This window comes from Tachypleus tridentatus, chromosome 9 (assembly GCF_004210375.1).
Source record: "Tachypleus tridentatus isolate NWPU-2018 chromosome 9, ASM421037v1, whole genome shotgun sequence".
In the NCBI taxonomy this organism is placed as follows: domain Eukaryota; kingdom Metazoa; phylum Arthropoda; class Merostomata; order Xiphosura; family Limulidae; genus Tachypleus; species Tachypleus tridentatus.
The window spans coordinates 86,254,050-86,279,461 of NC_134833.1; the positions used below are offsets into that span (position 1 = coordinate 86,254,050).

Genomic DNA, 25,412 nt, shown 5'->3' on the forward strand with positions numbered 1-25,412 from the left:
TCGTCGTTGCGCCAAACATGCTCGCCCTTTCAGCTGTGGGGACGTTATAATGTGACGGTCAATCCCACTATTCGTTGATCCAAGAGTTGGCGGTGGGTTGTGATGACTAGCGGCCTTCCTCTAGTCTTACACTGCTAAATTAGGGACGGCTATCACAGACAGTCCTCGAGTAGCTTTGTGCGAAATTTAAAATAACAAACAAACAGACACAGTATATAAGATTCACATTTAGGAGCTGAGTATTTCCACACTTCCTGTTAACTATTCTGCAACTAATTTAATATTATTTAACTAAATCCAAAACAAATTTGTTCATTTACTAGTTCTGCACTGCTATAGCTCTTTTTATCTATAGAGATTTTATTTGAATTTGTCATAATTCAAGGTTTTAGATGTAGTAAAAATTTACAATATTTCAAATAATTTGTTACCTTAAAGTATAGAGGTAGTGCTGGCGTAAAATAACGTTTGAGCTTTGTACTGGTATTAAGAATTTAGTTTCATTCATAATAAGTGTTGAATCTAATGGCAATCTTTATGTATTTCTTGCTCAACATATTTGATGAACTAGCCCTACCTTGTTTAAGAAAAAACTGTCTTTGAATAAAACCTACTCACTAGAGCAAATATATTCTTGAGTATTGTTGGACTCGAGAATGGACGAAATTGAATGTCGTCCATTATACAGTTTTTTGTGGGGAACGAATGTTATATACTCCTATTTCTACTGTTCATTTTCGTGAATAGTAGTTTCTTTCGAATACTTTCCAGATTAATGTTTCTGAACAAATTTTATTTGAACTTGCATGAATATGTTCGTCTGACGTTATATAATTCTCTGGCTAATCCACTAACAACTAGAATCTAGTACTGAAATTACTGAGCTAACATGAATATGACTTGTTGAAAGCATTTAATAAAAGTAAAAGTTATTAAATATTGTGTTTAAAAATACACTAAAACGACAACCTATTATCGCATTTTCCAGCTCAGTGTACTCCATTATTGATTAAGATTACATTACAGGTTACTGGGACGTTAATTATCACAAATTCAGCTGATTTCTTTGTTTGTAATAAAGCACAAAGCCACACAATGGGCTGTCTTTTTCTGCCCACCACTGGTATAGAAACCCGGATTATAGCATTGTAAGTCTGCAGACATCCAATTGTGCCACTTGAGGCATAAATTCAGCTGAAACTTATTTTCAGTTTTCATTCTGTGTGTTATTATTATTTCAATTTAGGTAAAGTATTATTTCTTCCATCGTATAAACGGTTCGATACTTATTGTCTGTGGATCCCATCAAATATCTAGACCAATTTGTATATCTTTCAGGGATGAATTACCTTGAAATTAAAATTTATAACATTTTCTTTTCTCTTTGCCCCTGGGGAATACTGAGAATCTGCTTTATATCCAGACCCCTAACATGTGCGCAGAAAGTTTACTGTTCACTTCCATGTGGATGCTTTCTACAAACAACTCGCAATTTTCTGTAGGAGTTTAACCTTGCTTTTCAGTTAATTATTATTTCAGCTGAAAATACAAATTAGGTTTCAAATAACGGTCATAAAGTACATATGTAGGTATAATTTTAACATTGATACTAACTACTTCTTTAAACCGTGTTCCTCTAGGTGAATAGTGAGCTTCGCTAAATATACTGATGGTTAATTGCACTTTTTAAGAACTGGACCCAGGACCTAATCTGCCTGAGGAATTAATTTCTATCTTATTCATCGTAATCAGATTGATGTTTATAATTACATGGTTTTGTTCAACACTGCAAAATCTATTGCAAAAACCAACTGGGGAAGATGACCAGGTCAGACCTTAGGTCACACATCTTTAAAAACTTTCCACAGAGCCTCCACTGTAAGTAAGTGTTGGTTTTCAAAACTATATGTATGACACCACATGCAAATATGTCCATAGCTTTACATTTAGGTGTCTACAAAGGTATATCTGAAAAGAAGAATCGGTGCCAGTTAAGCACCAGTTTCATTCTTAATGGTTCAGGTAAACACTGCTGTGAAATGTGTTGTTAATCTGGAATAGCCATATGTTTTTAACACCTTATGTAGCCATTTACACCTTTCTTTCGTAATGGCTATAGGATTCAGGAATTTCATCTTGTTAAACTGATGCTAACATGTTTTCTTGATAGTATTTGGTTTGTTTTGAATCTCGCTCAAAGATACACGAGAGCTATCTGCACTAGTCGTCCCTAATTTAGCAGTTTAAGACTAGAGGGAAGACAGCTAGTCATCACCACCCACCGCCAAACTCTTGGGCTACTCTTTTACCAACTAATAGTGTGACTGACCGTCACATTATAACGCCCAAACGGCTGAAAGGGTGAGCATGTTTGATGTTTGGTGGGATGGAATTTTGAACCCGCGATCCTCGGAGTGCCTTAACCGGCTGGCCATGCCGGACCCTTATGATAGTAACTAATGTTCATTTTTGTTTATTGCTCAAGTTGTAAGTTCAAGGTTTATATTCTGAGTCAATTGAGCAACCATAAAGCCTGATGAAAAACTTTCGTGGCACCGTATTGGAAAGTCCTTACCACCTCACTGATGGTAGAAAACCATTTGTTTCTTGTTACAGTCTTAAATGTATATCCAATCCTCATCCAATACCACATAAAAAAGTTCCTTTCTCACGCGCAAAGAATTTTTGGTCAATTTTCTGCAGTTTGTCTTTCTTTAACTGGTGTGTTTGAGGAACTCCCTATAGATTCGTAGTTTGTCTAACTTTACAAAGGCAAGGTTTTGATGGACTATTTTGTACTCAGTTGTTTTGCATGCACGCGACTTGTTGGTATAACACACTTCGAGAAGAATGGTAATGGGTTGCTAACTTTGGTAGTCCTGTGTATGATAAGACGTGATTATGTGGATCAACTGACAATCAGTTACCAACACTACTCATTATGTTACACGTCTTGCTTCTATGAGTTTGTTTTTCGCATCAAAATCTTTTCTTTTAAAGGGCTATGACAAACTAATATAACTGTAAGAATATCCCAGTTGGTTTTACGCTGCTAACTGATTAAAAAGTGTGCTGAACCAAATATACAGGACCTGTAATATTCAATGTATAATATGTACATACTTGTAAAACTTTAACAGGCTAGAAAACTAATATGTAATTATTAATTCTACTTTTCAGCAATATTCAATTATTGTATTTATTTGGATGTTAAATGGGTGATGTATAAAGCTGTAGTAATATGAAAAGCATATTTAAGTATTTTCTGTCTTGTTAAGTTTAATGACGTGAGAAATTTATGTTCACTAAGAATTTACACTTTTTTATGCACATATTGTGCCTGGCAGATAGAAAATTACCAAGATATGTAGCTAAATTTCTTTCAGTCTAATTACCTATTGTTCTGGCACTTCACCTTTTTGTGGGAGAGATTGTTATATAGTGGAGCACACTACATATAGTAGGTAGTGTCTCTTTCCAGCAGTAGATCAAGAGAATATATTAACCTTTATTTTTGTTGCACTGGGATGACCAACACTTGTTGGTGTATTACACAACCACTAATGCTGTCCTTCAGTCTGGGGAAATTAAAGATAAAGCTAAGAATAAATAACAAGGAAATGTTCAAGTAACTGTTAAAGTGTTATTGATTCTAGAATTACATCTCCATGAAAGCACTGTAACATAAACAGAAAATGTTGGTCCATGTCGGCCATCTGATCTACTAACTATTCTTAAAAGTAAAACACACAGCAGCCCTTATTATTCAAATATTCAACAAGCCGTCTTTAAATCGCTTTTTCACTTATTGTATTTACAAAATCCAAAGGTAATCTATTCCAAAGGAGAACCACCCTATTAGAAAATAAAATTGTCTTTATATATCAAGACGGCTGGTATGGGTATTAAAACCTTTATTTAAACAAAGTAGAGAAGAACGTTTCGACCTTCTTTTGTTAACCTGAAGATGACCTAAGAAGGTCGAAACGTTGTTCTCTTCTTTATTTTAATTAAAGTCTTAATACCTATACCAGCCGTCTTAAGATACATTTTTACTTTAAGTGGGTTTCTCGTCATCACGATTTGAAACTGTCTTTACTGAAAATGACTCACTCAACCAAAATGTATAATTGTGTCCTCTTGTCTTATAATTTTCACCATTAAACACAAAGAAAGACGATGCATCAGCATTATCAATTTCCTTAACAATATTATAAACCTCAATCATCAGCCTATAAATGTTCTTTTATGTACCCAAAATAAATTCAGAGATCTTGATCTATACTCGTTTGATAGCTTTTCTGTGCCAGGTACACGATGGCTGCTACGTTACTCGCACCTAATTTAGCAATGAAACACTAGAGGAAAGGTAACTAGTCATCATCACCCACTATCAGCTTCTGGGCTACTTCTTTATCAACGAATAGTGGGATTGATTGTCACATTAGAACGTTTCCACGGTTAAAAGGGCGAGCATGTTCTTTTTGTGACGGAGTTTCGAACCCACGGCCTTCATATTACGAGTCAAGCTCCCTAACCACCTGGCCATGCAAAGCTCCAGCACAAATATCTTAACAGTCAACAAGTACCCATACCTTAAAATCATCAACAAATTTAAGTAATTTATTGACCATTTTTTTCATTCAAGTCACTGAGAGGCCCAGCATATCCAGGTGGGTTAAGGCGTTCGACTCATAATCTGAGAGTCGTGGGTTCGTCCTTTTAGCCGTGGGGGCGTTATAATAACGGTCAATCTCACTATTCGTTGGTAAAAGAGTACCCCATGAGTTGGCGATGGGTGGTGATGACTAGCTGCCTTCCCTCTAGTCTTACATTGCTAAATTAGGGATGGCTAGCGCAGATAGTCCTCGAGTAGCTTTGCGCGAAATTCAAAGAACAAACAAACAAGTCACTGAGATAAATCAAAAAGAGCAAAAGTTCTAACACTGGGCCGTGTGAAGTTTTCCATTTGTTACATTAATCCACTGTGACTAAAATCTATTTACAACAACTCCTGCTTCCTTCCATCCGGCCACTTTTCTATCCAATGAGCATCAAAGTATCATTTTTAACGAGCCTTTTATGTGGCACATTTTAACGATTTTCCAAAAATCTAGATACAATAAATTTGTGCCCTCGTCTACAAGAGCAGCAATCTCTTCAAAGAATATTAAAATATTTGTAAAGCAAGATTTTTCCACTAGTGAAACCATGTTGATTGAGCAATAAAATTTTAAACTTTCTTAAATGACTTTGCAAAATCATATTTAATCCAAATTTCGAGAACTCTTCTGATCACTAATGTATATAATTACTGGGACAGTTTTTACCTCCTCTCAGGAATAACACTAGTCCAATCTTATGTCGTTTGCCCACTATTCAGAAGATGTACAACAAATAGTAGCAAGTGTACCACATATCCAATCCTCGACCTCCTTCAAAAAATATTTAGGAAATATTATCTGTCCCAGAATCGTCATCTTCCTTTAAACTTCCAAAAATTGTTTTAACAAACTCAAATTCGACATGTTTATAATTTGTTTTCTAAATCTTGTTTCCATCTAGCATATGTTCAGGATTCCAAATGTTGTTTAAATCTTCATTTATAATAAGTTAAGAAAGAAGCAAAATTTAATAATCCAACCATGTCATAACTATTAGATATGAACATTTCTTTGTCATCCTTGAAACGACCTAATCTCAATCTGAACTTTTACTTTCTCTTAATGTATTTAAAGAAATTTTTTCTGTTAATGTTTACATTTTCAACCAACATTTTTCATAATTTGTTTTCCATTTCCAAATTTCCTTTTGGTCAGTTATCTTGATCTTGTGTGATTCTCCATGTCTCCCACGATAAAAAAATTAACTTTTTCTATAATTTTTATCCCTTATACTATTTGTCACATAGTCTGATTTATTTTACTTGCAACTGTTTTTTGATACAAGAAACATGTTCATGTTACACATTCAAAAATCTACTTTTAATATTGTTCCTCATTTGATCAGTATCTCCAGATAATTTAGTTACCTAACTAACAAAGTCAAACCTTGTTGTTCATTAAGATTTATTTTATTTTACATTATATTTGATGTCTTTCTTCAAATTCAAACGTAATCATAGAACTTATATACAACGTTATGATTTCCTTTATTCTCTCAGGTTGTGAGTGCACCTGAGAATAGCATACTTAATTCTACCCTAATGTTCTTTCGTACAGTTAGAGCTAATAAGATTTGTTTGCTTTCGTACGTGATCAGTATACTAACAAAGTCATTAATCCATAAGGGAAAGGCCAGTCTCCTGACATGTACGGTGAAGCATTCTGGGTAAAATAGCACAGGTTAAACTTAGAGTTACAAGTGAAGACGAAATTTAACTTAAATTAGTTTATTTCTTTTGCTTAGTTAAAATTAATTTATTTTTATCTGATCTGTGCTAAGTTGCCTATTTTCTCACAAACTTGTCTCCAGTTTCTGATCAAATGACCGCAGAAAGGCCGCAGTATTTAATATAGAATACTGAATACGGTTTTCTTTATCGTTTGTTAATGTTGTGAATAAAGTGTTGTCTTTATTAAAAGATCATACACCAGTGTAAGCCTCTACTGTTGGTAGAATCTGACTTAATTAAAATTTATATTTGCGTTTGTTCCTCTTCTCTTGCTATTCGTAGCCTGGATACACAACTGTTGTTTCTACTGAGACCATCACATTCCTAAATATCTATCAAAAGCGACACACTAGAGCATTAACATCCGAATATCCTTTTCACAAAGTCGAATTACACTCCGAATTTAAATACATAGTATAAGACAGTAATAGTGATGCAGGACAGAAAAGTCTTTGCTCGTAGATATTTTTTCATAAAGTATAAACTAAACGAATAAGGTAAACGTTATTATTGAAACTTTGTAACAAGTAGCTAAGTGCGTTATAAATTTAATTATAGCGATGTCGAATCAGTTAAGCACACATATCTGACAATCGAAACGAACGTGATGTTTCACGTATTTCAGCAATTATAGAAATGTCGTCTTAAAATTCTGCTTTTACAAGAAAGTCTTATCTGAAAAACTTTTCTGATTATTTGATATCCTTTGTTAAAGGTTTTGGTATGGCTGACTATAGTTCGCTTTTCAAGCTTGCTAATCAATACCAAAAACGTGCAATGACAATAGGTACCTGTCACGGTTTCACGTGACTTATACACTACGTATCAGTTTTCTAAAATATTTTTTGCTCTTTTCTTTTTTTGGATTGTAAACGAACAGTGAAAAATTAGCGTTTCTACAGTACATGTTGGCAATCGTGCTGTTGTCTTTTTGTTTATGAAAACTGAATCAGTAACAGTTTTTGTATTGTTGCTTAGTTACAGCTCGGAAACAATCGCCATGTTTTGTCTATTGGTAAGGAGTGACTGTTGCGTGTAGTAGAGGTGCCACTAAATGGGAACATCATATATTTTAGTTGAAATGTAACAATACTATATCAAATGCGGAGTATTATAAGTCACGTGGATGTATCACGAAAAGACAGACATGTCATACAGCTTTAGTCTAATTAACAAATAACACCGAAGTGCTAGTAGATACCTTTAAAGAACAGTGTTATTTGGTGTAAAGATAAACTCAGCATCCGATACGATAATAATAAGTACAGTTCAGCAACTTAATTTAGTTCACACCACAACGGTTGTTGCTAGTGAAAACTGTTGATTTGTGTACAGCGCCTAGACCACCACTATGACTCTCGTATCCGAGCCAACCTGATGAACTCTGGAACTGCGCAAAAGGCCTCGTCGGAATTGGACATGGCAAATATAGTGTAGTTGACATATAATTACATATCCTTCTTCCCTTTCATTGATAAGAGTAGCTTGTTATGTTTACATAAGAATGGGTCAACTCTTGAGAGAATTGCATCTTAACTAAATAAAGTAAATAGATCAAAAAAGGAAAACGAAGAGTAAAAGTGAAAACAAACACTCAGTGAGACAGATACTGTGTAGAAAATGAACTATGTATGCAAGATAAAAGGAGTAATTTCACTTATTTTTTGGGGTAATTCTTTATATTTTACAAACCTAAAAGGTTTGGAATTTGGCTTTGTACAAGTTCTCAACTATTGCAGAGTTGGATGAAATTTATTACGACAGTAATAACACAAACGCAGCTTACTGTATAAGAAAAGAGGAAGTTGAAATTGTCAGGAACCCTTTGTTAGGTTAAGAACGTCCCTTAATGTAAAACTACACATGGTTGAATAAGTACGTGCAATAATGAACTTCTAGTTCGAATAACAAACTTTATTATTATATATGAAATATTGTTTATAATGATAAGAGGTGTTACAAATGATATCCCACGAAGCACACAAATCGTTCTTTACTAATATTTTTAACGTTTCACTCTTCGTGTTTTTTTTTCGTTACCAACATTTTAAACAAAAAGACCCAAGTAAAACAATATATTATCTGACTTTATGTCAAGTCAAAACACTTTAATTTCGTACCTATTATATACTAGGTCTAAAAATAGTTATTTCAACATACATCAAATATTATAACTGAAAAATATGGTTAATAAGCCAAACACTGGATATTCGCCAAGTTACTATGAGACAAACAACAACAACCTGAATTAAGGTGTACGTTGACGTTACAAAAGAAAGGAAAAAACACAACTAATTGACGTTAATTATCTTACAGTTGTTTGTTCTTTAGTTATTTTTTATGAATTAACGACATAATAGGTAACAATTGTGAAAGAAAAATACAACGTTTAATAAAATAACAAGTGTGGAATTATTTGCTTGCCCTTAGCGCAAAGATATGTGCCATCTGTGATCTGCTCACTGAGTAACCGATGTGCCACTAGGAGTGACACATGTAGAGTTCGGAAAGCTTCTATGCAACAAAATGAATGATAATATAAGTTTCCGTGTTGTTGCTTGAAGAAAAGTTCCCAGTTTTATTGTTTCTTAGAATCCCAACTTATTTATTGAGTTTTTGTTGTTTTTACAATAGCAAAATACATGGAATGGGGATCTGGCTGTGTCTCGTACATAGTTACAAACAGTATGTATTTAAATACCCGGAATATGCTGAAAATTTATATATGCTTGTTACACAAGGAGCCAAACACACATACTTAAAACATACAACAAATATTTATTGAAATCACATTCAACTTTGGTTCAAAGACTGGTTCCAGTCCCTCAGTATGCCTGCGGACACACACTGCTAGAAACTGGATTCCGTTACTCTTGATGGGCAGAGCACAGATAGTTCATTTTGTAGCTTTGTGTTTAAGTGTAAACAAACAAGCAAAAGAATGGCCATAAATCTATTTATTTTACAAATAAGCTATTATATTTGTAAATAACACTACGTAAGTTTAGTTGTTTCTTAATTAAAAATAATTGTAAGTATTGTTACTTTTAAAAGCTACGTAAACGGCTAAGTAACTATGCGAAACTGAACTTTGTTTAATTAATTTAACAGAAACGTTGCAAGCTCTAGAACTGGCTTGTGAAAGAATATTGGAATAAGTTAAGCCTTTTGTTGAATGTTATAGCTTAGTTTCTATTTATATTTCCACTGCCGCTTTCTATTTGGACAGAGCTCTGTTTCTGGCTTTGATATTGGTAATATTTCTATGCGACTTCTAGAAGTTTTCACCATATGAATAAATCGTGAATTTCTATAATTCATCCCAGATATTTAGTATTTCTAACTTGATTGGAACCTAATGTGCACATAGGATACATGGCCAAGTCGGAGGCCCATAAGTTTCAATTATAACCTTTCCCATTTTTAAATTGTTGATAAGAGGAAGGATATGTAGTTAGGAGCAATATTTATTCTAAGTTAATTACTTGGGACATCGTCATATGCTTCAAATAAAGTTTTTCAATCAATCAAATCAAATATCATCTATATGAGATATGTTTATGTTCGTGTGATCCCTGGGACCATTAACTTGCAGTGAAAATATTATGTTATATAGTATTTAAAATATTTCGAACAAACTAACTTCTGACTTGATCTAGAGGTTACAGAAATATCTATTATGGTTTGCATTTTTCTCCAAGGTTTCTTATTGGTTGGTTTCACAATGTCGGAGATTATTTACATACATGTAATTTGGCGTATAATCTAAATTAACTACGAGTATATTTTACAACCAAGTTCACTGTATGACTGTAATATTTTATCAAATATTCCAAATATTAAGAAAATTTATTAGCACGCATTTTTATTTAAATTTACCAATTGCTTTACTTAATAAGCTACCACATATTGGCTCTAGTTATTTTTAAGTGATTATAACTTGCTTAATAAGTGTAGTTAAAGTTGATTAGAATGTTTTTTATTACTTAGTGTCAATTTATTTTAGAAATTACTTTCCTAGTTGCTATAATTGATGTGGTCATAACTCAATTTTAATTAAACGGTTAAAGTATAGTTGTTGACTAGTACCACAAACCAACAACTTTGCCTTTTTCGCGAACTAGACGTTTACTTTTAATGGATTTTTTTCTTTTGGAATTCTTTATTTCATATTTGGTACTGCTAACTAAACCCATTTATGAACCAAAAGTGAAAGTTCTGTTTACTTTTAACCATATATGATTTTTATAAGCAAAATTGAAAGTCCTGTTTACTTATAACCCCACCCCAACTCTTGGACTAGTCTTTTACCAACGAATTGTGGGTTTGACTCTTACATTATAACGCACCCACGGCTGAAAGGGCGAGCACGTTTGGTGGGACAGGGACTCAGATCGCGAGTTGAGCACCCTAATCATCTGGTTATATAGGACCAATCGTAAATCTCTGTGAAGTGCGAAGTTGGTTCTTCATTTCTTTCTGCGCTTAACGTTAGTTAAAATTTAAGCTTTAAATATTAACAGCTCTATATAAAACTGTCACTGCATACTGGCCAAGACAAAAGGAGCATCAGAACCTATAAGGGTAAGTTTGTGATATCATGTAGTAAAAATTCTGGATACCCTAAGATAATCAGAAAAAAGCCAAATGTATTGACAACAGTTCCTCCAAGGCACTTTTTATCACATGGATTTCAGTACCAAATTAACTGCACAAAGAAATCCCACAGACAACTAACATTTAATGAGATAGAAGAAGTAAATATGATAGTACAAGTATCACCGACACCAACGAAGCAGTGAAACTTCAAAAAGAGAAACTTTTGATTCAAATACAGTTCAAAACTATTATAAAAAAGAAAGAAAATGTTTGATTTCCTTTAAGGTCCCATGTGTACTAATTTATATGTATGATCCTAGATTGAAAGAGGACTGATGTGCTGAGCCAAGGCAAATTAATTGAGTAACCTAGAATACAAAGAAAGAAGCTCAAAGTAAGGGCATGGTAAGTGCTCATTATTTTCTATTATCTGTCGTTAGACATGCAACATTGATCAGGTAAATAAACAGATCTTTTAATACCTTTATCTTTAAAATGCCTACTAAACTCATGAACAAAGCCAGAGGAAAGATTTTTCGTTTTTGTCTTTTCATCGATTTGTAAAAATGTTTGATAGAAGGAAAAGTCAAAACGATAGTAGGTTCTAAGCATTTGGAAAATTTCTTTAACATCATGAACCCTTTGAGCAGCATGCTTGTACAAAATATAACGCTGAAAATCATCAAACAAAAAACAGTTAGAAGTAAGAAAAACCGTGGATTTTGCTTCTGTACAATTTATATTTGGTTACAATTGATGATGCTGTTCCTAGCAATACACCAAGTATATATATTTTTTGTACTTAAAACGTTAGCATAATTTGTATTTTGAATTTCGCAAGTAGGTATATTACGTTTATCTTTCTTGAATGTTGTTATTATATTGTATAACAGTTTAACCTTCAGATCAGCTCAAGTGACTAGCAAAGTCATAGTTAATCAATAATTTAAATCAAATAACTTATTAGTTTATTACGTGTATTATAATTTGAATATGATTGCAGATAAATGAACTAGAATACAAAGCCATTTCTGTTCAGGTATCGATTAATTCTTGCAATTATGTTATAATCTCTTTTTCGCAACTAAAATAGTACTAATAATAATGTCATAAGTAGATTAACTGATCACGTTTGGCCATTGAGAAACTTGAAAGTGAATTCTAGAAGAGGACACTGTAATTAGACTTTTCCAACAGTTACAGTAAGGAAGACTGAAGGGGCATCTAGGTTTGTATCGAGTGGCTAAGACAGTGTCCAGTCATAGCAACATCAATCTAAAGCATTTGTCAAGTATGGTTTGTTAGGTTAAAGAAAGAGCATTGGACGAGTCTAGGTTGGCATCACAGTATGTTTTGTTAAAGTAACAAAAAAACATTAGACGAGTCTAGGTTGGCATCACAGTATGTTTTGTTAAAGTAACAAAAACATTAGACGAGTCTAGGTTGGCATCACAGTATGTTTTGTTAAAGTAGCAATAAACATTAGACGAGTCTAGGTTGGCATCACAGTATGTTTTGTTAAAGTAACAAAAAATCATTAGACGAGTCTAGGTTGGCATCACAGTATGTTTTGTTTTCAGGATCAACATGCTTAAAACAAAGGCACAAACTACATTTTGATGCGAAAGAGACCAAGATTTCTACCTTTATGATATAACTAAATTATGTATTTTTAGGATCTATCATTATGTTAAAAAATTCATTTGCCCACCCAATGATGTAAATAAAGATACTTGTTTCAGTACTGTATTTGAGTTTAGAAGAATTAAACTAACAGACCAGGTAGATGGTCTATTAAATGCCCCTAATACAACGATTACTGGAGCTCCATTCGGGATAGAGTCATAGTAATAGCTATTTCTCGCTTAAAATGCTTAAGCCACTAATGTATTTGCAGCAAGAGCATCAGGCTCCCTTCATCTAAACTAGTTAACAAAACTATTCTGATGTTTTCAGGTTTACTGATAACTTTACGAGGTCTGTTCAAAAAATACGCGGACTGTTTGAATTGCGCGGCTTCAGTTGGTTCTAGGAGAATTAGCTTGGTGTCGCTAGGTTTGCACAGATCAGCTGATTACGACGCCATTTCCCGATTGCAGATATCTTCATTTGTGTATTAGCTACGCGGTTTTAAGTGAAGTGCGATTTTTTCATTTGGCGGATTTCAGAATGAATGACCTGAAGGAGCAACGACTTGCTGTGAAATCTTGTGTTAAACTTGGAAAATCTGCGACTGAAACTTTTACTATGCTTAACACGGCTTACGGTGATGTTGCTATGAAGCATACGGCATGTTTCAAGTGGCATGAACGTTTTAAGGATGATCAACAGTCCATTGAAGATGGACGTCCTTCCACGTCAACTGACGACACATACGTCGACAAAATCAACACCCTGGTGCGGGCAAATCGACGTCTGACTGTCAGGGAGCTTGCTGAAGAGTGTGGGATATCAGTTGGATCTTGTTACGAGATTTTGACCGAAAAATTGAATATGCACCGCGTTGCTGCGAAATTTGTGCCTCAGAACTCGTGAGTTTTTGGCCAAACACTCGATCACTGTTCTTCCCCACCCACCCCACCCCTACTCACCTGACCTTGCTCCTTGCGATTTTTTCTTGTTCCCCAAACTCAAAAGACCTTTGAAAGAAAGAAGATTTGAGACGATTCCCGAGATTAAGGCAAATGCGACGAAGGAGCTGGAGGACATTACAAAAGAAGCGTACCAGGACTGTTTCAACAAGTGGAAACACCGTTGGGATAAGTGTGTGCGTTGGGTAGGAGAGTACTTTGAAGGGGTCCCATACCTGTAACTTCTAAACAAAGTACATTTTGTTTTATGACGTCAGTCCACGTATTTTTTGAACAGCCCTCGTATAGGCAATAATAATAATTGAACTAACTAAACGAGTTAAGCAAAATGTAACACATAGTGAAACTTAGTTTCATACCTGACAAATTTGAAGGAAAAGGTTGGACACAAAACATGTTGTGAAATGAAAAACACAATTCTTCATTAGATAAGCACTCAAGTAAACGGAATGTAGCAGGATATGCACACTGAACGGAATAGATATTCCTTCATAAGAAAATGTGCAGAAATCCAAATAAAACCATATACAAACACTGAATGATTATTTCTCTGTGCATACATTACCCAAATCACTTAGATCATCCCTAAACAAACAATATGGAGTACATTTCCTCAGTATATACCTAATTCTCTAGCTTAGATTATCTAAATAGGAAACAAAATAGTACTACATTACAGAGTTTCGTAGTAACATCTTTTATAAGAAAGTTTAGCTAGGATGCTAGCAAGTTATGTACAGAATGAAAACTTTAGTATATTAAATGTATGCGTTCATCTGAACAAACATATATGAAATCATGTCTGAACACTTTTGTTAAACATGAAATACTCACCTGTCTTTGCTAGGAGAAACCTGAACAAATAATGTGATACAGTTTGTTTTTTTTAACTTCGCGCAAAGCTACTCGAGGACTATCTGCACTAGCCGTTCCTCATTTAGCACTGTAGGACTAGAGGGAAGGCAGTTAGTTATCACCACCCACCACCAACTCTTGGGCTACTCTTTTACCAACGAATAGTGGAATTGACCGTCACATTATAACACCCCCACAGATGAAAAGGCGAGCATGTTTGGTGAGAAGGAGAGGCAAACCCGCGACCCTCAGATTACGAATCGCACGCCTTAACCCACCTAGCCATGATGGGTCATAATGTGTTACAGACACACTACCCAGTTGATATTGCAGTAAGAGTGTCTGATACCACTGACCTAAAACTCCATCAAAACCATTATCAGTAAACTCACGATACGGAATTAGACAAGAAGATTGTGAATCTACCAGTCAGTTGCATTTAGGTTGCTCGTCAGCTGCACAATAGTATTTCTGCGGACTTACAGCGCTAAAGTTCAGGTCTCTATACCCATGGTAGGGAGATCGCAGGTAGCCTATTGTGTAACTTTGTACTCAATTACAAACAAACATACTTTTGTAATTTTGATTTTGTTTGTTTGTTTGTTTGTTTAGAATTAATCAAAAAACTACTCAATGGGCTCTCTGTGCTCTTCCCACAACGGGCATCAAAACCCGGATTTTAACGGTGTGAGTCCGCAGACATCCCGCTGTGTCACTGAGGGAGGCGCAACGCTTGATAATAACGGATGAGATTTCTTCCACTGTCAAGTGCATTTTACACATCTGAGCCTGCAACAATCTGAAAGAGTTAACACACATTTGTCAAAAGTCCTGTTAACGTTTCATTCATTTATTCTGATATCATGTTTTAGACTTAACCATTATTGATTTGTTCCATGCACCCATTTCTTTACTTCTGCAGAGGATTCTGGAACAAAAACAAATGATTTCATCATGATTTAAAAGTCGTAACTCAGAGAATTTTTGAAAACCAGTAGGCCTAAAAATTATTATAAAAAGTGATGCTAACTGCAGATTTTTTCCCTGTCATTTGTGCAGTGCAGTTGAAGTTTAGAATCGTGTAAAAATAACGATTTTAGACTAATATCTTGTTTCCCGCAAGTCTTTAGCCAATTAAGTGTGATCTCCATATACAAAATAATAATTTAAAAGTTATGATTTGAAGCCCTGATAGATCTCAAACAATAAATACTCTAAACCAATACCTATAAACCTCAAGTTAACTGATGAGTTGTAATATTGAGCGAAAAGCTTCTTGGGCAGCTATTTGTAGGAAACAAACGATAGATGTGAAATGCTACTTTTGCGTATTTATGATTTTGAGAAAAGTGGAAAAATCTGTAATTAACTTGATATTTTTATGACATAATACATTCGTTGTTTATAAGTTTCGCGCAAAGCTACATGAGGGCTATTTGCGCTTGTCGTCCCATATTGAGCAGTGTAAGACTAGAAGGAATGAAGCTAGTCATCACCACCCACCGCCAACTCTTGGGCCACTCTTTTACCAACTAATAGTGGGATTGACCATTATGTTATAACGCATCTACGGCTGAATGGGCGAACATATTTGGCGTGACGGAGATCCTAACGTTCTTTATATGTTGAAGTAACACTTGTTTACACATAGCGTGACAGAGAAAAAGGTATTACTCATGTGCAAAGAATAAATATTGTTCATACAATTGAATATGTTTTATTAAAACGACTCTGAATAAGCGTTTAAGCAACCAACGTTATACTCACAGCTGGTATAATGTCGCTGTGTAAAAGTATGTATCAGAACTGTATTTTAGTATTACTTGGAAATTGGTAGGTAGCGTGATGACACCAAAAGGTTTAACATTCTAGAAAGGGCATGTAATACAACTTTCTGCTTTTATGAATAGGTGCTTTAAAATTAGCTGTCACCACAGATACAAATGTTGAAAGACAAATAGAACCAACAGTTTGTGCGCTAACATTGTTTTGAATTGTAAATCAATAGAAGACTAGATATAAAGGTACAACTCTTCAGCAAGTTTGAAACACGTTTTAAGAAAATAATTATTAAGGAATTCGTAATAAACAATATTATATTTATAGAATATATATATATGTGTGTGTGTGTCTTTATTTCTCTATGGTTATAACTTTTAGTTTCTAAGAGAAACTAATCTAAAGAGAGTAATTATTTTCATGTTATATGCTAAGTACATTCCCATAAGAATATCGTATGTAATGTTTTGAACCTGGGTGGTCATTTAAACAGAAGCTATTTTTATCTTCACAAAAAGGTAGACATCATCGGACATACACCCATTGAAACTATTTATTCCATTTGGCACTTTTGAGAAAATACAGACGTTTGCTAAAACAATTAGTTTACAACGCGTATTTTTATATTTACTAATCATTTCTATACCAGCATAATACTGTACATCTACAATAACGAGTCAATAAATCAAAGTCCAACATTATTAGTAATGCAAATATTTATATTTTATGTTTTTAATTTTTTTTAATTTTAAGTCAGTCAATTTGGCTATCTGAAGATTGGTCGCTATATTTTGTTTGTAAATATAATTCAAGAATAACTGTAGAACTTTGATAAACAAACAACTTAATTAAGTTTAAATATTCGTGAAAAATTATTATATAAGATAACTACTGAGGATATAATTTTAAAAGCCTATGAAATTACAATAATAAATTAGCAAAAACAAGAGATAAGTCAATTACGTGTACACTCGAGAATTAAATATTCACGTGCTTTTTTGCCTTTTTAAAAAAATTTAGTAAAAGTATTTTTAACTGAGAGGTCGCTAGAAATGTTTTTCATTCGTACGTACGTTTCATGTTCACTTCAACTTACAGAATATAAAGAATTTCTTGTGCAACTACCAGAAACGAAAAACATAAAACACAAAAGCTAACATTTTCACGTGAGCTGTCCAACCCTATCATATTATTGTGTAAACAAACTGGAGTTGAGAACTAGACAAGTGAGAACATTTGTTGCAAGTTGTTTGTTTTTTCTTTTCTTTTAAACGGAACGTATTCTTTCCACGCGTATTTTTATAGCACTGACATTGGTAAGTTATTACTTGGTGTTGTCTACAGAAATTAACCGAGTACGTAGTGCTACGCTGTGGAATGTTTTAGACATTTGTTAAAACCATTACTTTAAAACTGTTCTTGTTTAATTATAACTCGATATTCAGGAGTTTAAAATACCAGTAAAAGTGATCACTTCTTTGTGAAACAATATAGCTAAAGAAATATATCAAAAGGTAAACATAACCAACATCATTACTTGAATTCTAAATAAATATATACATTTTAGTAGTATTTTATAACACAGTAGAATGTTTGGTCGTCTGATAAATGTTTATACATCACAGATAAAGAAAAAAATTGAAGTATGGGTCTGGGAGTAACAAGTTATTATTCGGAAAATATATATATATACTGATAACCTTCGTGTATTGTTATACGTCAGATCGTAATCATTGGCTAGTTAATCGTCTTTAATTTCGTCTCTACTGGAAGTTTTGTTTGGATTTTTATTTTAGTTGAAGTCCACTTGTGCGTCTGCGATAAGTTTCCGGACGTATAATGGTGGCCCCCAGTGGCTCAGCGATATGTTTGCGGACTTACAACGCTAGACACAGGGTTTCGATACCCGTGGTGGGCAGAGCACAGATAGCCCATTGTGTAGCTTTCTGCTTAATTCAAAACAACAGCAACGTATAATGCTAAAATCCGAGGTTTATTCCATGCAGCGTACAGAGCGTAGATAGTCTATAGTGTACGCAGGTATGCGGTAAACATCAGCAACAACAACAACATATGAGATATGCGCTAGGTAAGTTTGAGGAAATAAAGTATTTTGTATCCTTCGAGAGTACCGTATTTTCTCAGCTTAGATACAGCATGTTTCAATCAACAAACTACAGAACAGATACATATTGAAACTGTATGAAGACCCGTGGATCTGTTTGTCTCATAGCTAATTAAATTAATCTGATTAAGGTTATAGAACTGTTTTTTTCATCTCAGCCAGTTAGGACAGCCATAAATATATTGTCACATAAAGTCCAATGTAAGCTTCTCGCCATTGGTTACTTCTTTAATGTATTTTACTTTCTTGTTACTGATGCATTACTTGTTTAATCGTTTTTCAGTATATAACAGTGTTACGGTAATGAGTGTAGAACACATGAAAATAACCAAAGGATATATTTAATTGATCAAAGAACACTCTTCATTGTGAAAAGTTGTAACGTACCTGAGTTTAAGTTATTAATTTGCATAATGTAAACGAAGCTAAATAATTCACTTATGTAATAATTAATTCGTCTATTACTAAGAATGCTTCCGTACTAAAAGCATTGAAGGTATGATAAAACCAAAATAATTCCTTCCTTTTTTTATTTTTAAAGTTATCTTGCTTCACAATATCAGCATCTGAGTCCTAAACAAGTTTTTTTTACATTTCTACAAAGCTGTTTTGATATTGGCGTGTATTAAGTTAATGGTTGAAAAGTATCTGTATATGAAGAAAGGATCCGTCCCAACTGAAAACATTGTTATGTATCCAAGATTTCAATATCAACGTAAGGAAAATTGTTTCTGTGTGGAGTCACAGGTTCCTGTGTCTTCATCTCTCAGAAGCATTTTTGCACAAGTTTTGTCGAGCGTGGCCTGAACATGACGTTCCAGGAATGTAAATCTGGTTTGGTTTGTTGAATTTGCCCAAAGCTACACGACGTATTTCTATGCTATCTGTCTCTAAGTTAATAGTGTAAAACTAGAGGATAGGTAGCTAATCACCATCACCCACCGCTAACTCTTGTACTTCTCTTTTACCAACGAATAGCGGGATTGATCGTCACTTCTAACGTCCCCACGGCTAAAAGGGCGCGTAAGTTTGGTGTGACGGGAATTCGAACTTGCGACCCTCAGATTACGAGACGAGTGCTTTAGCCATGCCGGGCGTGCAAATTTGAAGTTTTATGATTTGATTTCTGTTGGCGCTAAAATACGGCTGTGCAGTAGGGCTACAGGTATTTTATAACAGTGTAGGTCAAATAATGCTTTCCTGTGCGATTAGGATAATCGAAGAGTTGGTTATAGACGCTTTTGACGACCTGCATTTCTTTCAGCTTGTCAGTTAAATATGAGGAACGGTTCTGCACAGAGAGCAACTTTCTGTAGGTTTGCGCAAAATTGTAAAGCAGAACAGCAAACAATGCCAGCTATAAAAGCTTATATCGCAGTTTGTATGCATAATGTTAAAGAAACATAGCCAAAGAACCTTTGCATCAACACGCAACCCAAAAATGCCAAATTTTCATCACTTATTCAAGGGTAGGTGTTTAATAAAAACACAATTTATTAAAGGTCATTTATTCACAGGATACAGAGTGACACATTCTTGATGACGAGAAATCCATTTGAAATAAAAATGTATCTCAGAATGGCTGGTATGGGTATTAACACTTTTATTGATAAGGAGAGAACAACGTTTCGCCCTCCCTAGGTCATCTTCAGGTTAATCATGGAAGGCCGATACGTTGTTCTCTCCTTATCAATAAAAGTATTAATACCCATACCAGCCATTCTGAGATACAGAGTGGCACTAAACAAATGTAACTGCATGTTGTTTAGTGTAGGTTGAAACACTTTAGTTTTTTAAAAACTAAGTACAAATATCTGAGTGTATTACAAAAAATTACTGTTTTTAAAGGGAAAGAAAACATTCAAAGGAAATGAGTCTGATAAAAGATAGGGACTACATGATATAACTAGGAAAACCAAAGACAGAGAATCAATAGAACAGTATATAACACGACAACAACTGGTAACATCAGTAAAGAAACTATCTTCAACTCTCTTCTCTCCAGGAAAGGAACTATCTTCAACTCTCCTCTCTTCAGGAAAGGAACTGTCTTCAACTCTCCTCTCTTCAGTAAAAGAACTGTCTTTAACTCTCCTCTCTTCAGTAAAGAAACTATCTTCAACTCTCCTCTCTTCAAGAAAGGAACTATCTTCAACTCTCCTCTCTTCAGTAAAGGAACTGTCTTCAACTCTCCTTTCTTCAGTAAAGAAACTATCTTCAACTCTCCTCTCTTCAGTAAAGGAACTATCTCCAACTCTCCTTTTTTCAGTAAAGGAACTATCTTCAACTCTCCTCTCTTCAAGAAAGGAACTATCTTCAACTCTCCTCTCTTCAGTAAAGGGACTATCTCCAACTCTCCTCTCTTCATTAAAGGAATTTTTTTTACGAAAAAACCATGTTCCTCACAAGGAGTTTTGTTGTAGTCGTAATCTCTGGGAGTTTAACCAAACACTAAACTAAAGAAATTCTATATAATAACTCTTTGATTGTATTAGAAAAACAACACACAATTAACGGTAAAAGTCAAATATAATAATTCAAAATGTATTTGTTCTGAATAAACTTGGAGCTTCTACCATCACAGTCTGTGGTTTCAAGACATTTACTATATTATATATTTTATTTTCATAAGAAGCATTATCACACTCGTGATTATTACATGTAATGGAGTATTTAGCTCATTAATTTTTGTAACAAAGTTTCTTTCAGGAAGAAAGTTTATACTGTGTTTTATTTCATATCATATGGCGACAGAGAAAATTTCTATTTAAGAAAATCTGAGCGGAAATAAAGTTCAGAAAATATTAATTCATTTTTATTCTGCACAAATATAAATATTAAGATAGTATTATTTTCCGGGAGTTAAAGAATGACATCCGCGTGTATATTAGCACCCTAAAACCAAAACGAAACGTTAACATTAAATTCTAATAAATAGCAGTTTATATTAAAATAGAAATTAGTTGGAATGCAACATTTACGGGTATCATTACTTGTGGTATCTACTATTCTGAAGAAAAAGTAATCGAGCTGATAGTTATAGAAATCAAAAGTAATAAACCTATCAAATCTCGCAAAACGTAATGGTAAATAATTATTATAGTTTACAGCGTTGAAATATCGATCAGTGAAATACAGTTTATTTTAGCTTATTTCAAAGTTTGTAATTAGCTACAAGGTTTTATTCCTAGCAGAACGAAAACAGCAAACACGATCTAGTTTCTTTCTTGATCTGGTGTTACCAAGTGTAAAACCTATTGTACAATTACTATTCCTAGCCATCTGTCACGTGTTCCTTATGAAGCATAAATTCCTCGGAAAATTCTATAAAAGTAAGAATAAAGTGTCTTATCGTTTGCTGAAAAGAACATAATGATGCTAAATTCACTCAAACTGTTGTAAATGATATTGATAATGTGATTGAAATGACATGCAATGTTTGAAATCATTACATTTTATAGCTTAGATGTTCAATATCTTTTAATGTTCCTAATCATTATAGTGAAGATAGCAATAATATATATTCAGCGTACCATATGTCTTATCAAGTTCCTTTGTATCTCACATGGTTATAATTATATGTGTTCGGTAATATTATTCAGGTAAACAAACTACACGTCTTGAAAACACTTAACATCTTATTTTTAGTAGGCATTATTTTCTCTTGTATATCAGTTTAAATAAATGTAATCTGAATGAAAGATGACAACAGGTCAACATTTAAATTCAATCGTAGAGCAGGTAAAATTTTAGATTCACAGAGAAAAGTATTTTTGTGCATAACCAGCCACTATATACCAAATAAATTGTGTTTAATTATGTTTTCAAACTTAACATAGGCCATTACATGGTCTATTGTAAATTAAACAGTAAAATTCTTTTTTTGAGTAGCTTTGTACATTACAAAACTTTGAAAAAACTTATTCAAGCATTAACAGTTGAATAGGTCATGTGACATTAAAAAATTCTGTCTAGTTTGCTTGGATAAAAATTTCCATCTTTTCCAGATTAATTGGGTTTTATGTAATTAATCAACATTGCTTCAATACGCCGCTATTTCGCGATGTCTATTAGTATTATTTACTGGCTGTCTGAGGTGTATTGTAGCTTTTCAGAGAGTTCTTCTTCATCCATAATAAATCTCTTTAATTGGTTCAGAAAAAAAAAAATATTTGTCCAGGTATTGCATCCTTTGAACTTTAATTTTCTACTATTATTTATTTTATCATTTGAAATTGCATCAATAAAAACAAACGGACTTTTAATACAACTTTTATATCCTCGTACTTACTATACATTTAAGGTCATACATGAACGTGCAGATAGTTCTTTGCGATAGCACTTTGTTTATTCCTGAAGAATTTGTTTTTAAAGCACTGTCAACTATATTATTAAACACTAGGTTAATTAATTTTGTTTTGCTTCTTTATGATATAAACGTGTATGATTGACATAAATATGTACTAGCTTGAGTACCTGTACCTTGTACGGTAGTTATGTAAATTCGTAATTAATGAAAGATTATCTTAGAACATGAATAGTTGTTTCATTTATATATAATTTTAAAAAATCCAAAACGCTCATAAAAACAGCAAAATACAAAACGTGGAGCCGTAAGTTTACATATATCTCCTCATGGACCCAACAAATCTTTGTGCCAAAGTTGGTAAAGATCCACCACGAGGGGCAAAGTAGTGGTTAAAAAACCCCGCAAAAACACTCATATATCTACACCCTGCGAAGTATTTGCATGGATATACAACAAAACAGTCAGTGCAATTATATTTATGCAGATGAGGTCAGTGCATAAGATCCGCGTCTGACGTATTCATGGCGTGATATGTGGTTTGGTTTGTTTTTAATTTCGCACAAAGCTACACCAGGGCTATCTGCGCTAGCCGTCCATAATTTAGCAGTGCAAGACTAGAGGGAAAGCAGCTGATCATCAGCACCCACCGCCAACTATTGGGCTATTCTTTACCTAAGAATAGTGGGATTGATCGTAACTTATAACGCCCCCACGACTGAAAGGGCGAGCATGTTTTGTGTGACTGGGATTCAAACCCGCGACCCTGGATTACGAATCAAGTGCCTTATCCACCTGAACACGCCGGACACGTCATATCTGCACCCTGACAATGGAGAAAAATAAAGTTCTTCCAGACGGGAAACGTAAGCGAAACGGGAAAATCGTGACCCCTACTACAAATCTAAATGCACACAGAATAAAAATTTTGCAATGTTGGAGGTTACACATCACGTAATACAAAAGTTTCTCCAGTATCATATAAGCAAGAGCTCTGTTATAGTATGTTATGATATGGATTTCATAGTATGGATATATATATATACATTTAACAACAGTAACATTTTTTATTCTAATTGTTACAAGTTTCTTATATGTTTCTCTATAAGTGGGTACAAGTGGATATGATGAGCGACTGTCAGCTTATTCTGTTTTTATTACACGTGAAATTTATTGTTAAATGCTCTTCTAGGCCCGGCATAGACAGGTGTTTATGGCACTTGACTTGCAGTCTGAGAGTCGTGGATTTTCATCCCACTAAATATACTTGTCCTTTCAAGGGTAAGAGCATAATAATGTGCATTGTTTATTATCGAACTTCCACCAAACATAATGTATTTGCTGTTCATTGAAACAGATGTATATGACTGTAGTGTAGCATTTTCAAAGTTTCAGAAATATATTTTATATATCAGGATATATACTGGTATAAATAAACTTAGCAGTTTATACCTGTTCATTTAACAAATTTTTCTTTTCTGTCAATTAAATTAGTATATATGATCAAAGTACTCAGATTATTATAAGAATTTTTGAATGCACGTTATCACCGTCTTCAACTACAATGATTTGCGAAGTGACATGCTCACTTGTTCCAAAATTAATTACAAAGATTAACTATAATAAAAACATCAAACAAATACTTTGACCCTTATGGCATATGTGAATACCATAAGAAAATATCCTGTTCTGTGAACAAACGAAATGTTTTACAATGTAAACAATTCATATGATAGAGTGTATCAGTAAACAAGCTCGCGTTTCATGAATTATTTTTCGATTCGCTAAACTTTAAATCATCACACACACAGAATATCAGTTCGAAAAACTTCGACCCGACATGACCAGGCGGTTAATGCGCTCGACTCGTAATCCGAGGATCGCGGGTTCAAATCCCCATCCCACCAAACATGCTCGCCCTTTCAGACGTGGGGGCGTTATAAAGTCCCGGTCAATCCCACTATTCGTTGGAAAAGAATAGGCAAAGAGGTGGAGGTGGGTGGTGATGACAAGCTGCCTTCCCTGTAGTCTTACACTGCTAAATTAAGGACTGCCAGCGGAGATAGCCCTCGTGTAGCTTTGAGCAAAATTCAAAACAAACAATTAAAAGCCTTATCTCAGAAAATGTAAGAATAAACTTTATCTTTCTTTACCTTTATAACTATCTCCTTTTTCTCTCTCACTCTTGTCTCTCATTTGGTATTCCGAAATCTAGTTTAGCTCTCATTATACCTATCGTTCACTCCTATGCTGTTTCTTCGCATATTACGGAATCTAGTTTGTGGGCAAATTTTACTTCATTACGTTTTTTTAAATACGCTATGTGGTATTCATTGTGATAGACAATGATTTCAGTTTTCTTGGGACAAGCACCAAAAAGGACAGGCGTATGCTGAAGTAACGCAATTACTCTACTTTAAAAGTTTTCATAGAGGTTTTGTACTTTCTATTGCAATAAACAGTGATTCCAAATTGCTAGAAACAAATATCAAGAAAAACAGAATTTAGTTTCACAAAATAAATCTATTATGTATTGATTCTTTTGTAATAATGCTTTAATGTACTTGTAATGGCTATAAGATATGAACAATTTACGGCGCCATCTAAACAACCAGACATAATTTACTTAGAGACATATCTCATATTAAGGTAAAACGAATCCGATAAATGAAAATTGAAGGAGACCTTCTTATACAGTAATCGTAAGTTGTATCAAAATAATTTCAAAGTTTACACTTGTTTTTATTTATTGGACAAAAACAT

General features: G+C 33.9%; 1 long non-coding RNA gene across 3 annotated transcripts in view; it reads left to right on the forward strand.

Moving 5' to 3' along the window:
- LOC143225669 (uncharacterized) overlaps window positions 1–20,924 on the forward strand; it is a 28,817-nt gene extending 7,893 nt beyond the window's left edge. Inside the window, exons 2-3 of one of the 3 annotated variants that reach the window (XR_013013980.1) lie at window positions 11,314–11,398; window positions 20,192–20,924. This is a non-coding gene — a long non-coding RNA (uncharacterized LOC143225669). The remainder of the gene's footprint in view (window positions 1–11,313; window positions 11,399–20,191) is intronic. The other 2 variants (XR_013013981.1, XR_013013979.1) reach the window with 2 other exon arrangements.
- Window positions 20,925–25,412: the final 4,488 nt, after the last annotated feature.